The sequence below is a fragment of the Protopterus annectens genome, chromosome 6.part0 (genome assembly GCF_019279795.1).
Source record: "Protopterus annectens isolate FY-2018-M chromosome 6.part0, PAN1.0, whole genome shotgun sequence".
Classification (NCBI taxonomy): Eukaryota; Metazoa; Chordata; order Ceratodontiformes; family Protopteridae; genus Protopterus; species Protopterus annectens.
In genome coordinates this window covers 1,163,919,919-1,163,932,153 of record NC_056737.1, presented here as the reverse complement: position 1 = coordinate 1,163,932,153, position 12,235 = coordinate 1,163,919,919, and positions in this window count along the sequence as shown.

Genomic DNA, 12,235 nt, shown 5'->3' with positions numbered 1-12,235 from the left:
TACTCCAGTAGTGCTTCTTGGTATAGTTGTACAAATTAGGGTATAATAGACCTGATCCATTTTTTTAAGTGATGGTCAAGTGAAATGCTTGATACGCAGTGTTGTTTGAGATATATAAGTGAATATAGAAAAAAATGGATGGAGGAGGAATTACTAACATAACTGTAAAACACAGAGAAATGCTGTGCCTAGGGGCATATACAGTATATTTACATATGGGAGTGATCAGTTCTATAACATATTAATTTTTTGTTACAGGTTCCACACTTTCCTTGTTATTAGTTCAGGTATGTGTTAAATAAAATAAGATTTCAATGCACAGGAGGTTCAGGTTAAAAAGTTTACTAGTGTACACCAGGAGGCAAAAAACGTACAAGTACAGAATTTTGTCTGACATGAAACAGGAAGCACACAATTTTATATAGGTTTAACATTTAAGCTATGCCCACCTTACTGACGTGATATGTCACAGGGCATCTACATCACTTTAGCTTACAGTCCTCTATTCATAAAGTGGTTGATGCTGTATATTTAAAAAAAACTTTTCCTCTAGATACAATACGGCCTTGCTATCCAGCTGGTCAGACATAATGTCTTTCTGTAAAGTTACTTCTTCAAGGTTTCATATCAGTTCGAATACAATAGCAGCTTCAGTCTTTTAATACACGTCTTTGTTCTCTGTTACACTTTCTCACACAGCTGCGTGCTATCTCAGTAACACATATACAAGGCCAAATCATTCCAACAGGAAAGAGCAGAAGATTTCATTATTTCACACATTTAATTTCCTGACCCAGCAGATAATCACTTGTGAAAAGCATAAACATTAAAACTTGCTAAGCTAGCATTCTGCCAGGGTCAAAGATCAGCTTTGCTTCAAGCCACACTGCAGTTTCAAAACTACTTACATTTACACATGAATTAATCCTTACTGTTATATGATTAATAGAATAAAATGCATTATATACTACTTTGCTTTTAAACTAGCATTTCTCATATATTCAAATACACATTTTTCTAACATTTTCCCCCCTATTAATATGTTTTATTCTATTTTGAAGTATGCATAGTGTCATTTCATCTCCCAACTTCTTCCACTTAGGATTTTCAGCTAGGTGAGTCATTCAATCTATACTTCAGAAAAAATGTCATCTGAGATCAATCTTTCAATCTCAATATCTTGGTACAAAGTTTCAGTAACAGATACATCAATACAATCTTTGATTAATCTTTTCATGCAGGGAATTCCACAGCAAACACATGCTCCTATTAGGAGTATACCCACACAAATGGCAATCAGAATATTCATTAGGATGGAACCCCACCCCCCAAATAGACTCTGGAAAAAGTCCGTCAGTGGGTTTGGGCCTGGTTCAGTCATGGCTGATACTTGCTGAATTACCTCTAGGTGGTTATTGATCTCATGACGATTGTCAGGAATATAAGCACAGCATTCTTCTTTGATAAGCGCGCACGTACCACCTCTCGCCGCTAGGGTGAAGTCAAGAGCCATTCGATTTTGTAGCACAACAGTTCTCATTGCATTCAGTTCATCAGTCACCAGTTCTAGGGCGGAAAAAGTTGCATTACTCATTACTTTGAGAAGTTTCGACAACTTCCTCAGCTCCCAGATCAATTTGACTGCTCCATAGGCTGGGAATATTCCTGCCCAAGATATAACACTGTCACTCAAGTCCATATGGGTCAATTTGCTTTTGTCTTTTACTGAATTGTGGTCCCTCCAGCCAGCTTCGATCTTTCCAACTGGATTCACAGGTCTTTCAACTGGACCTTCGGGTTTTCGGGCTGCTTCTCTCACGTTTCGTATCTTACCCAAAGGTAATTCTGCAGTATGTCTTATTGCCGGAACCAAATAACCCAAAAAACAACTGCCGGACCAATTCTCAGGTAACCATTTATATGCCTTTTTCCCTCAAATAAAATAACAGTTTTCTACTTTAGTACTAATACGCATCAGCCCTGCATGAAACATTTTCTGATCTATAACTGACAATTGTTTAAACAAAACTGGATTTTTGCGAATGTCATTCATAGTTGTTTTCAATGAGTTCAAATACGAGTTATAATTAGTATTGCAAAAAGTATTGCCATTACCATTCTTAATATAACATTGGTAAGATATTGTTATATTACAATTGCTCCAGCCCACCTGGAGGGTGTCATTTTTATAAAAACATACAACTCCTTTTTGTGTGACAGGTAAAAATAAAGCTATTTTGTCCTGTGATCTCACAGTTCCTGTATCAAAAAGTAAATTCTCCCAAGTCTCATTTATCCCCAAAGGGACAGCGGACATTATCAGTCCTCCATATGCTGTTGGTATAGCTGTACAAACCCAGCAATTTGAAATGTTCATAGTCTCTGCATATACACATTTCATGGCTAGGTATGTGTTAAAATTTGGATGCCAGTCTATAGACATTTCATCACACCTTCCCACTTTCACTTGTGTGGTTGTGTGTAGGATAAACCACAACAAAAGGAAAATTGTCACAATTACAGTCAATAAATGTACACTCAACAAAATGATTATGCAACATCTCTGGGGTTGTTCTAAATTTCTATTCGCTTTGTTTTTGGCCATCGCGGTCTGGTTGTGTATCAGTCACAAAGTTTTTATCAAGTTGAAAGTTCTTTACCGGTTTACAATGTGTCAAATGAACCCAGGACGTCCTCTCGGCCACTCTGACTGCAGTAGGCATTGCCAACAGAACCTGGTACGGTCCCTCCCACTTTGGACTCGCCCAATTCTTCCTTTTCATCACTTTCAGCCAAACCCATGACCCTGGGGCCAAGACTGCTTCCACCGGTCTGGTCTGTTCCTTATCTGAAAAAGAGTTAAACTGCAAAACAGATTTATTTGTTAACAGTTTCCTCATATAACTAGCTAATGAACTGTCACCCTCTTGCCCTGTAGGCATGAGAGCTTTCCACTGAGGCACATAATATGCTCTCCCAAAAACCATTTCAAAGGGAGTCAAACCCTTTACATTTGGAACCGTTCTCATACTCAGCAGTGCTAAAGGCAGACAGTATATCCAATTCTTTTGGGTTTCCTCTACTAGCTTCCTAAGTTTACTTTTTAGGGTACCATTGTACCTTTCCACCAGTCCTGCTGACTGTGGGTGGTAGGCACAATGGTTCTTTAAGGAGATACCAAAAAATCTCCCAAGTTGGTGGATTGTCTGGTTTACAAAATGTGTGCCATTGCCACTATAAATCCTTTCCGGAATGCCAAATCTAGGGATTACTTCTTTTATCAGGGCTTTCGCCACTGTTGCTGCATCCGGGTTTTTGGTTGGAAAAGCTTCTACCCATTTGGAAAACATGTCTACAATAACTAAACAAAACTTTTTCCCTTCACATTTATTCAATTCTATGAAATCCATACAAATAGTATGGAACGGGTATGGTGGTAGAGGAAAACTTCCTTGCTTGGTTTTAAATGCTCCTTGTGCATGGTGCTTGTTACAAGTATGACAAGCTGCACAAAATTTTTTTGTGTAGTTTGTGTATCCATATGTTTGGAATATTTTGTTTACTAACTGTACCATCCCCCCTGTTGAGACATGACACTGCCCATGGCTCAACAAAGCTACATATCTAAATAAATTAGACGGCAATATCGGTTTTCTTTCTTTGGAAATGTACAGTCCATTCTCAAGAATTGCACCTCGTTTTACCCATTTTTGTTTCTCTGCTTTTGTAGTAAGCGTCTGCATTGTTTTTAACATGTCTAAATCTAAAATCTCAGAGGGTTGTAATTCCTCATTAAAAAGTAAAGTTTCTGAGTCTGAGGCTGCTTGCTTTGCAGCTGCATCAGCTCGTGCATTGCCTTTTGAAATCTTATCCTGCTGTTTTGTATGAGCTACACATTTACAAATAGCTACTTTGGTAGGTAACTGAATAGATTCTAATAACTCCAAAATAAATTGTGCATGATTAATAGGCTTTCCACTAGATGTTATCATTCCTCTATTTTTCCATTGTTGTGCAAATACATGTACTGTAGAAAAAGCATACTGACTATCAGTATATATGTTCACACACTTGTTTTTTTGCTAAAGTACATGCCCTCGTCAAAGCTATCAATTCTGCTGCTTGTGCAGATAAGTTGTGTGGTAAGGATTGAGTTTCTAAATTTTCAGTGTCTGTAACTACTGCATACCCTACCAGATTCTTCCCTGTAGGACCCCTTCTGCATGAGCCGTCCACGTAATATGTCACCTCGGCATTATCCAAGGGCATATCTGTGAGATCTTGTCTAGGTAAAGCTAACTGTTCAATTTCCTGCAGGCAGCTGTGTGGTGTGCCATCCGCAGGAGTTGGGAGTAGTGTTGATGGATTTAATGTCGTACATCGTTCAACTGTCAAATGAGGTTGGCTCAGCAGTATAGTCATACATGAAAGGTGTCTAGAAGGAGAAAGGTATGCCACTTTTTCTTGCAGTAAAATTATTGCAACTGCATGAGGCACTCTCAATGTGAGAGGGTGGAATAATACCACTGAGGCTGAAGCCTGTACTGCCATTGCAGCTGCAACTACTGCTTGTACACAGTGAGGCAAAGATTGCGCCACTGGATCTAACTGTTATGAATAATAGGCTATGGGGCGTTGCTTATCCCCATGTTGTTGCTTCAATACTGACGTCATATATCTTTGCTTACAATCTACGGTCTGAAAGAATCATTTATGATAATTCGGAAGTCCTAAAACTAATGAAGAAGCTATCAACTGCTTCAACCTGCAGAAAGCCGTTTCTGCTTCGGTTGTCCATTGTAAGATATCTTGTGCTGCCATTGGTGTCTTATATATCAAGTCAGTCAGTGGAGCAGATTCCAAAGCATAATTTGGTATCCAGCTCCGACAAAAATTAGTTGTACCTAAGAAAGACATCATTTCCTTCTTGGTTGCTGGTTTAGGTACTTGCAAAATTGCTGTTTTTCTTTCCTCATCTAGTATTCTACCTTCATTGGATATTACATATCCCAAGTATGTAACTTGTTTTCTCCAAAGTTGTAACTTACTTTTGTTTACTTTGTGTCCTTGTGTTGCTAAAAATTTCAATAATGCTACAGTATCCTCCCTGCACTGTTGCTGGGTGGGGGCTGCTAGCAAGATGTCATCTATGTAAAGTAGAATTTGACTACCTCCCGGTGGGGTAAACCCTGCCAGGTTGCTAGCCATTTCTTGTGCAAATATTGTTGGGCTCTCACAATATCCCTGTGGTAGTCGAGTATACGTATACCTTTTACCCTGAAATGTAAATGCAAACCAATATTGACTATCAGGATGTATAGGTATTGAAAAGAAAGCATTGCTAATATCTACCACAGAGAAATATTTCTGTTGCGGTTCTAAATCGTTTAACAAGGTTTGTGGGTCTGGCACAGTAGGTGCTCTAGGTATTACTGCATTGTTTACAGCTTGTAAATCTTGTACCATCCGCCATTCCCCGTTTGCTTTTTTAACAGGAAATAAGGGTGTATTACATGGTGAATCAGGAGATTCTACCAGTACTCCTTCTTTGAGTAATGCTGCTATTATAGGTTTAATTCCTATTTCTGCATCCTTTCTCAAAGGGTATTGTCTTTTCTGTGGTCTAAAAGCTGACTTTGGGGTAATTGTAACTGGTCCTGCTGTTCGAATAAGTCCTACATCTGACTTGCCTGTTGACCAGAGAGTTGTCGGAATTTCACATAAGGCCTTTTCTTCTTCTTCTAATAAAAATGCTAATCAGCTGTCCTCGCTAGATTGCAAGTGTACAGCTGGATGTGTCTGTGTCAACCAATTCAGTTTTTGTTTTTGTATCCCTTGTTCTGATAGTTCTAAATCAGTCTGTTTCTCCCATCTTGTTACTTTTTCTCCTAAGTCTGCCCATTTGGCACTTTTGTTCTTTGTCAAGCTGACATGTGGTAACCGATTTGATCTATACAATGCAAGGAATTCTTGAGGTAACAAACAGCTAACTACACTGTTCCCTCAGTATCCCAGTACAAAGTATAAAACCAATCTAGTTGCACGATTTCTAAACAATTCTTGCTCATACTCTCTATCAGGTCCTGGTGTAGTACAGTAGTATAGAGTACAGTGTAACAAATGCTGTCGATCAGTGTCAAGGGAGGGGCTTTACTGATGGCTACGTTCATCAGTTCCTCGGTTACTGCCCCTGGACCAGTCGTGACTAGGTCCTGGCTGTACCAGTAAAAAGTTTCACCCTCCGATCGCACTACAAAGGTATCCATTTGTCTCTGTGCCTCCATACCTTGTACAGTTGGAACTACTGCTATGCCAAATATCTGCATAAGGTCCCTGCCCAATAGGTTCACTGGACACTTTGCAGAAATAACAATTTTACTTCTCTGGGTCATACCTGAAACAGGGTCAGTTATTGCTATATCATGGGAAAGTGGTTCCCTGTATAGCTGTCCATTTGCGGCTTTTACTAGTATATAATCAGGTGATTCTGAATGTTCTGGTAACTTGGAGGGGTGTATCAAAGTCCGTGACGCTCCTGAGTCACACAGGAATTTGACTTCCCTTCCCTCCACCAGAAGTGTAACTTCCGGTTTCGTATCTGCTAAGTAGAGCTCTAAACTCAATAATGCTAAGTCCAAAATTTCACTTTCTTCATTCTCCATATCTACTTGCACTTCCTCTACTCCTTCTACCACATTTACATTTGTTTTTTGTTTATTAACTTTTCCTGATGATTTCTGACTTTCACATGATGTATCTTCACTATCATATAGTCAGTCCTCATCTCCCTTATCTTCTGTAATTACCTTTTTGTTTTGCCTACAATCCCTTGCCAGATCTCCCTCTGTCCTGCACTTGCCGCACTCACCTCTCTTTTTTCTCTCCTCAAAATCTTCTGATCGTTTGTCAGACTGTTTATTTCCCTGGGCATTCTTCTTGCCCTTTTTACCTGACTGTAATACAAATACTTCAGCTCCATCTTCAGCAGTGAAGACTTGCGCCTTCTTTTTCTTTTTACTATTAAAATGTCTTTCAGCATGTCTAGCGTATTCGAGTAAGGCTTGTAGCCTCCCTGTTCGATGGTCTATCATATGCTTCGTAATGAAGCTACTAATAGGTGCAATGCAACCTTTCAAAAATGCATTTTTTAATTGTTGTTCATACGGGGAATCATTCGTTTGGTTCTCAGGAACTGACATACTGCTATGATTATTAAAACATTCTAATAATCTAGCATAGTACCCATCTATTGTCTCATTTTCCTGTTGTATGCATTGATTAATGCAAGTCCAATCTGCTCTAGGTTTCCATTTCTCAGAGATTCGGTCTGTTAGACCTTTCACTCTGTTGTCTAACTCTGCGTCACTATGTGGGAGTGGTCTAAGCTCTGCATTACGAGGATTCCACGTGCCACAAATCATGTGCCAATCTGGACCTATAATTTGTCTTACTACTTTTTCTACTTCTTCCCCATTAAAGTGGTAACTCAACCTCATGCCTTGTAAATCTTCTAAAAATTTCGTAAAATTAACTTTCGGATGGGGGATTCCCTCAGTAGCCTTCCGGATATCTTCCGGTGTCCATGGTCTATATACTAAGAGTGTTGGGTCCTGCCCTTCCTGTCCTGCCTGAGGATTTGGAACTTCTATAAGTGGGCATATTTCTTCCTCACTCTCATCCTGTAGGTTTCTCTCTATTTGGTATGATTCTGTGTCCCTATGTGTTTTACGTGTTCGGGACCTAGTTTCAATAGGATCTCTAACAAATGGTTGTGGTCTTGCTGAAACTTCAGGATAACGCGGAGGCGGACCAGCCTGTCCACTCGCTTCATATCCTGAAAAGGGTAAGGGAGGGGGCAAGGGAGGAGGAGGCTGTCGCTATTACCAAGTTATTATCCTCTTTGTCTAGAAATAATATTTTTGAATTTTTCAGCTTCTGCTCTCTACGATTTGCTTCCTCAATCCACCTGTGTGCCTGAGGAATGCCTAATTGGCGTTGCTTTTTTGCCTGACCTTCCGCATCAGATTTAAGTTGTTTAAGGAGTTTAACTAGTGAAGTTTTATCTAGTTTACCATCAAATTCATATTTATTAACCCATTTCGTATAATACCTAACGTTATCAGAACGTTGTAATTGCATGTATTTTGCGTCTTCGGTTAGGCGGGCATCTCGCAATGTTTTAGTGCACTGATTACCCATGTCAAAGAAAATGTTACGTAACCCTTTTTATCACGTGATATCAAGTTCTCAGTTCCTGTTCACAGTTTATCTAGAATAACTGCCTACCTAATTCTGTTACCCTGATCTATGACCAAATATACAGTACTTCCTTTTGTCCCTGATCTGCAAAACAAATCTTGACAACAATATACTGTAACCTAGTCCCTGATCTAAAACAGAAAAAAGGCAAATTCTTCCTACCTGAGCCTCCGGTATTGAGAAAGTCCAAGTTCCGCTTTTCGGCCACAGATCAGAAAGTGGCCAGCCTCTTTACACGACAATTCAGTCGGAGGTCTTTTCACTCAAGAAGAACCATTTTGGTAACTTCTCCTGCGCAGTATTCGACCACCGATACGCTCTGATCTGCGGCTTACCAAGGGAATTCCGTCTGCGAAGGACCAAACTGTTAAATAAAATAAGATTTCAATACACAGGAGGTTCAGGTTAAAAAGTTTACTAGTGTACACCAGGAGGCAAAAAACATACAAGTACAGAATTTTGTCTGACATGAAACAGGAAGCACACAATTTTATATAGGTTTAACATTTAAGCTATGCCCACCTTACTGACGTGATATGTCACAGGGCATCTACATCACTTTAGCTTACAGTCCTCTATTCATAAAGCTGTTGATGCTGTATATTTAAAAACTTTTCCTCTAGATACAATATGGCCTTGCTATCCAGCTGGTCAGACATAATGTCTTTCTGTAAAGTTACTTCTTCAAGGTTTCATATCAGTTCGAATACAATAGCAGCTTCAGTCTTTTAATACACGTCTTTGTTCTCTGTTACACTTTCTCACACAGCTGCGTGCTATCTCAGTAACACATATACAAGGCCAAATCATTCCAACAGGAAAGAGCAGAAGATTTCATTATTTCACACATTTAATTTCCTGACCCAGCAGATAATCACTTGTGAAAAGCATAAACATTAAAACTTGCTAAGCTAGCATTCTGCCAGGGTCAAAGATCAGCTTTGCTTCAAGTCACACTGCAGTTTCAAAACTACTTACATTTACACATGAATTAATCCTTACTGTTATATGATTAATAGAATAAAATGCATTATATACTACTTTGCTTTTAAACTAGCATTTCTCATATATTCAAATACACATTTTTCTAACAGTATGATTGTGTCCTTGGGGGTTATCTCTATCTGCTGCCATCATAACACAGCCATTACATGGTTAAATAAAGGTTGTGTTGTTTGGAAGACATCTATTTTCCTATATGTATGTGTGTGTGGGATCATAGGCTTTTAGCTAGGTAGTGAGTGTGTCTGCTATCCTTTGCCTCCAGCCAGAACCAGGATATACTGTGCACACCTCCATCTTCCAGCACCACCTGCAGCTGGTGGTTCTTCCTCAGACTCCTCATCTGTACCTGCTGCTGCTGGCTCTGCCAGTGGTCCTTGAAACTGTGATCCAGCTTCTAGCTGTCCTTGATGCAGCTGTTTCCTGAGTATTATATTGTGTAACATGTTACAGACTGTAAGTATTTCAGCAGAGGTGCTTGGGTTATACTGCAGGACACCTCCTTATGCGTCTAGACAATGAAACCTTGATTTCAGCAATCCAAACACATTATATGATATTCCTGGACTGATCATGTGCCTCATTGTATCCTTGCTCATTGGGGCATGTGGGTGTCTCATGGGTGTCATGAGCCAGGGCTCCAGTGCATAATGTGCATCCCCCACTGGATGCCCTTGACGAGTGTCACCACTAGCAAACCTTGTGTGCAGGTCACAAGTGTGTCATATGTGTGAGTCATGGAAACTGCTTGGGGTACCTGCACAGACACTGTAGATGATCCTTTGTGCATTACAGACAACCTGACAGTTTATCGAGTGGAAACCTTTTCCCTTGATGTACCTTCTTCCATGTTCCCCAGATGAGGTTTGTGTGCAGTCTACAGCCTCCAACACTTCAGGAAAGCATGTTACTGCAGACTTTCTTGCATGGTTCTTGCTCTTTCCTCTGGGGTGAGTGGGAAACAGATACGCTGCCCTATATGTAGTAGCACTGCATTTAAAAACTGATGTAATATTCTAGAGGCTGATGCCTGTGACACCCCTAATATATCCCCTGCATGTCTCTGTAAAAAGTTGAGGGTTGGCATAATGGTTATTGTGTTGACTTTGCAAACACAAGATACAGGGTTTGATTCTCATCTTTGGGAAATTGGCTAGGATTAAAATGATCTGCAATAGCAGCTAGCCTAGTACTTATCTATGGAAAGTACCAGTTGCTAGTATACATAATGCTAAATATACCTTTGGTTCCACTGGGATGGGGTCTCCATGATTACCCAGGGCCTTAGGTGGGGACACCAGAGGTTGCATAATTTTTTCAGTGTTTCTCTGTCCACCCTGTACTTCTCCACAATTTGTTTCATGCAGTCCATAAGTCAAATGGGGTCTAAAAATGCCCCTTCTTCTTGCTCAAGGTCTGGCAGCAGCAGCAGCATCCTGATTTAAAGCTGTTGCACATACAGCACAACAATAACAACAGCAAACTCCCAACATATTTTTTTCTAAGTATAATCGCACTGTATTCCAAAGAGTTTTAGTGTGCATGGCAAATGTCTGCACTGAGTGTACATGATTGCTTTTTAGCTTTTTCAGTAGCTAGCTCCTCCATGTTGGATTGCTTAATTATCATGTACTTAGCTCTTTATGCTTTTATTAGCTTACTATCAGTGTTTAGCATCTCTATACATCATGTAGAGCTATTTAATGAATACCAAATAGCTCCTCGTGCAGCTGTTAATGAATCTGGGCCCATATTGCAATTCCTAAAATTATTGTGCACTTAGTAATACTGACAGTATGCACACAGCAAGTCTGATAATCTGAGAAATGTCACAGCGATGCAAAGAAGAGCAGCCAGTGATTCATTATTAAGTATGTCTGTGTCACACACACACACACACACACACACACACACACACACACACACACACACACACACACACACACACACAAATGCACACAGTTTGTTATCCACTTTGGTAATCTGGTTCTTCTTGGACTCGATTTAGTCAAAACCTGGACCACAGTGGCAGGATAAATGTTATAGACCACAGCACATTGGTCCTGCAGGTAACATTGTCCCCTCACAGCAAGAGATTCTCTGGTTCAATGCATGCTGCATGTCCTCTTTGTGTTCATGTGGGTTTTCTCTAGATGCTCCAGTTTCCTCTCATTTTCAAAGATATGCAGTAGGTGAACTGGACACACTAAATTGTCTGTAGGTGTGAGTGTGTGTGTGTGTGTGTGTGTGTGTGTGTGTGTGTGTGTGTGTGTGTGTGTGTGTGTGTGTGTGTGTGTGTGTGTGTGTGTGTGTGTGTGTGTGTGTGTGTGTGTGTGTGTGTGTGTGTGTACATGTGTGTGTGGTATGGAAGAACAACTGCAGTGGGGCTTGCTACCTAGTGGCGTAAACATTGACTGTAGATGATTGTCACTGTTAATGTGACACCCTGACCCCATGTACAAAAATGGGGAAAAGAGTTGTGGATGCATGGATGTGTGTGTGTGTGTGTGTTGTGTATATGTGTGTGTGTGTGTGTGTGTGTGTGTGTGTGTGTGTGGTGTATATATATATATATGTATATATATATATATATATATATATATATATGTATATATGTATATATATATATATATATATATATATATATATATATATATATATATATATATATATATATATATATATTTATATGGACAGTTTAGTATACTTAGTCAACCAGCATACTTTAAAAAGGTGGAAAGAAGCTAGAAATATGTTTGAATTTAATTGTACAATGCCCGCATAACACATCTAGTAGCATATTCACTCTTGTAACGCAAGGCTGTGGTTTCTAGCTCCAGATGGGAACCAAGTTCACACCATGCAAATGCAAGCATTAGATGCAACATAAGGAATTCTGTACTCAAGAAATGCGCCAACCCATGTTAAATGAAAGTTCTTTCTGCTATTTCTGGTCCTGAGGTTGTCTTGCTGG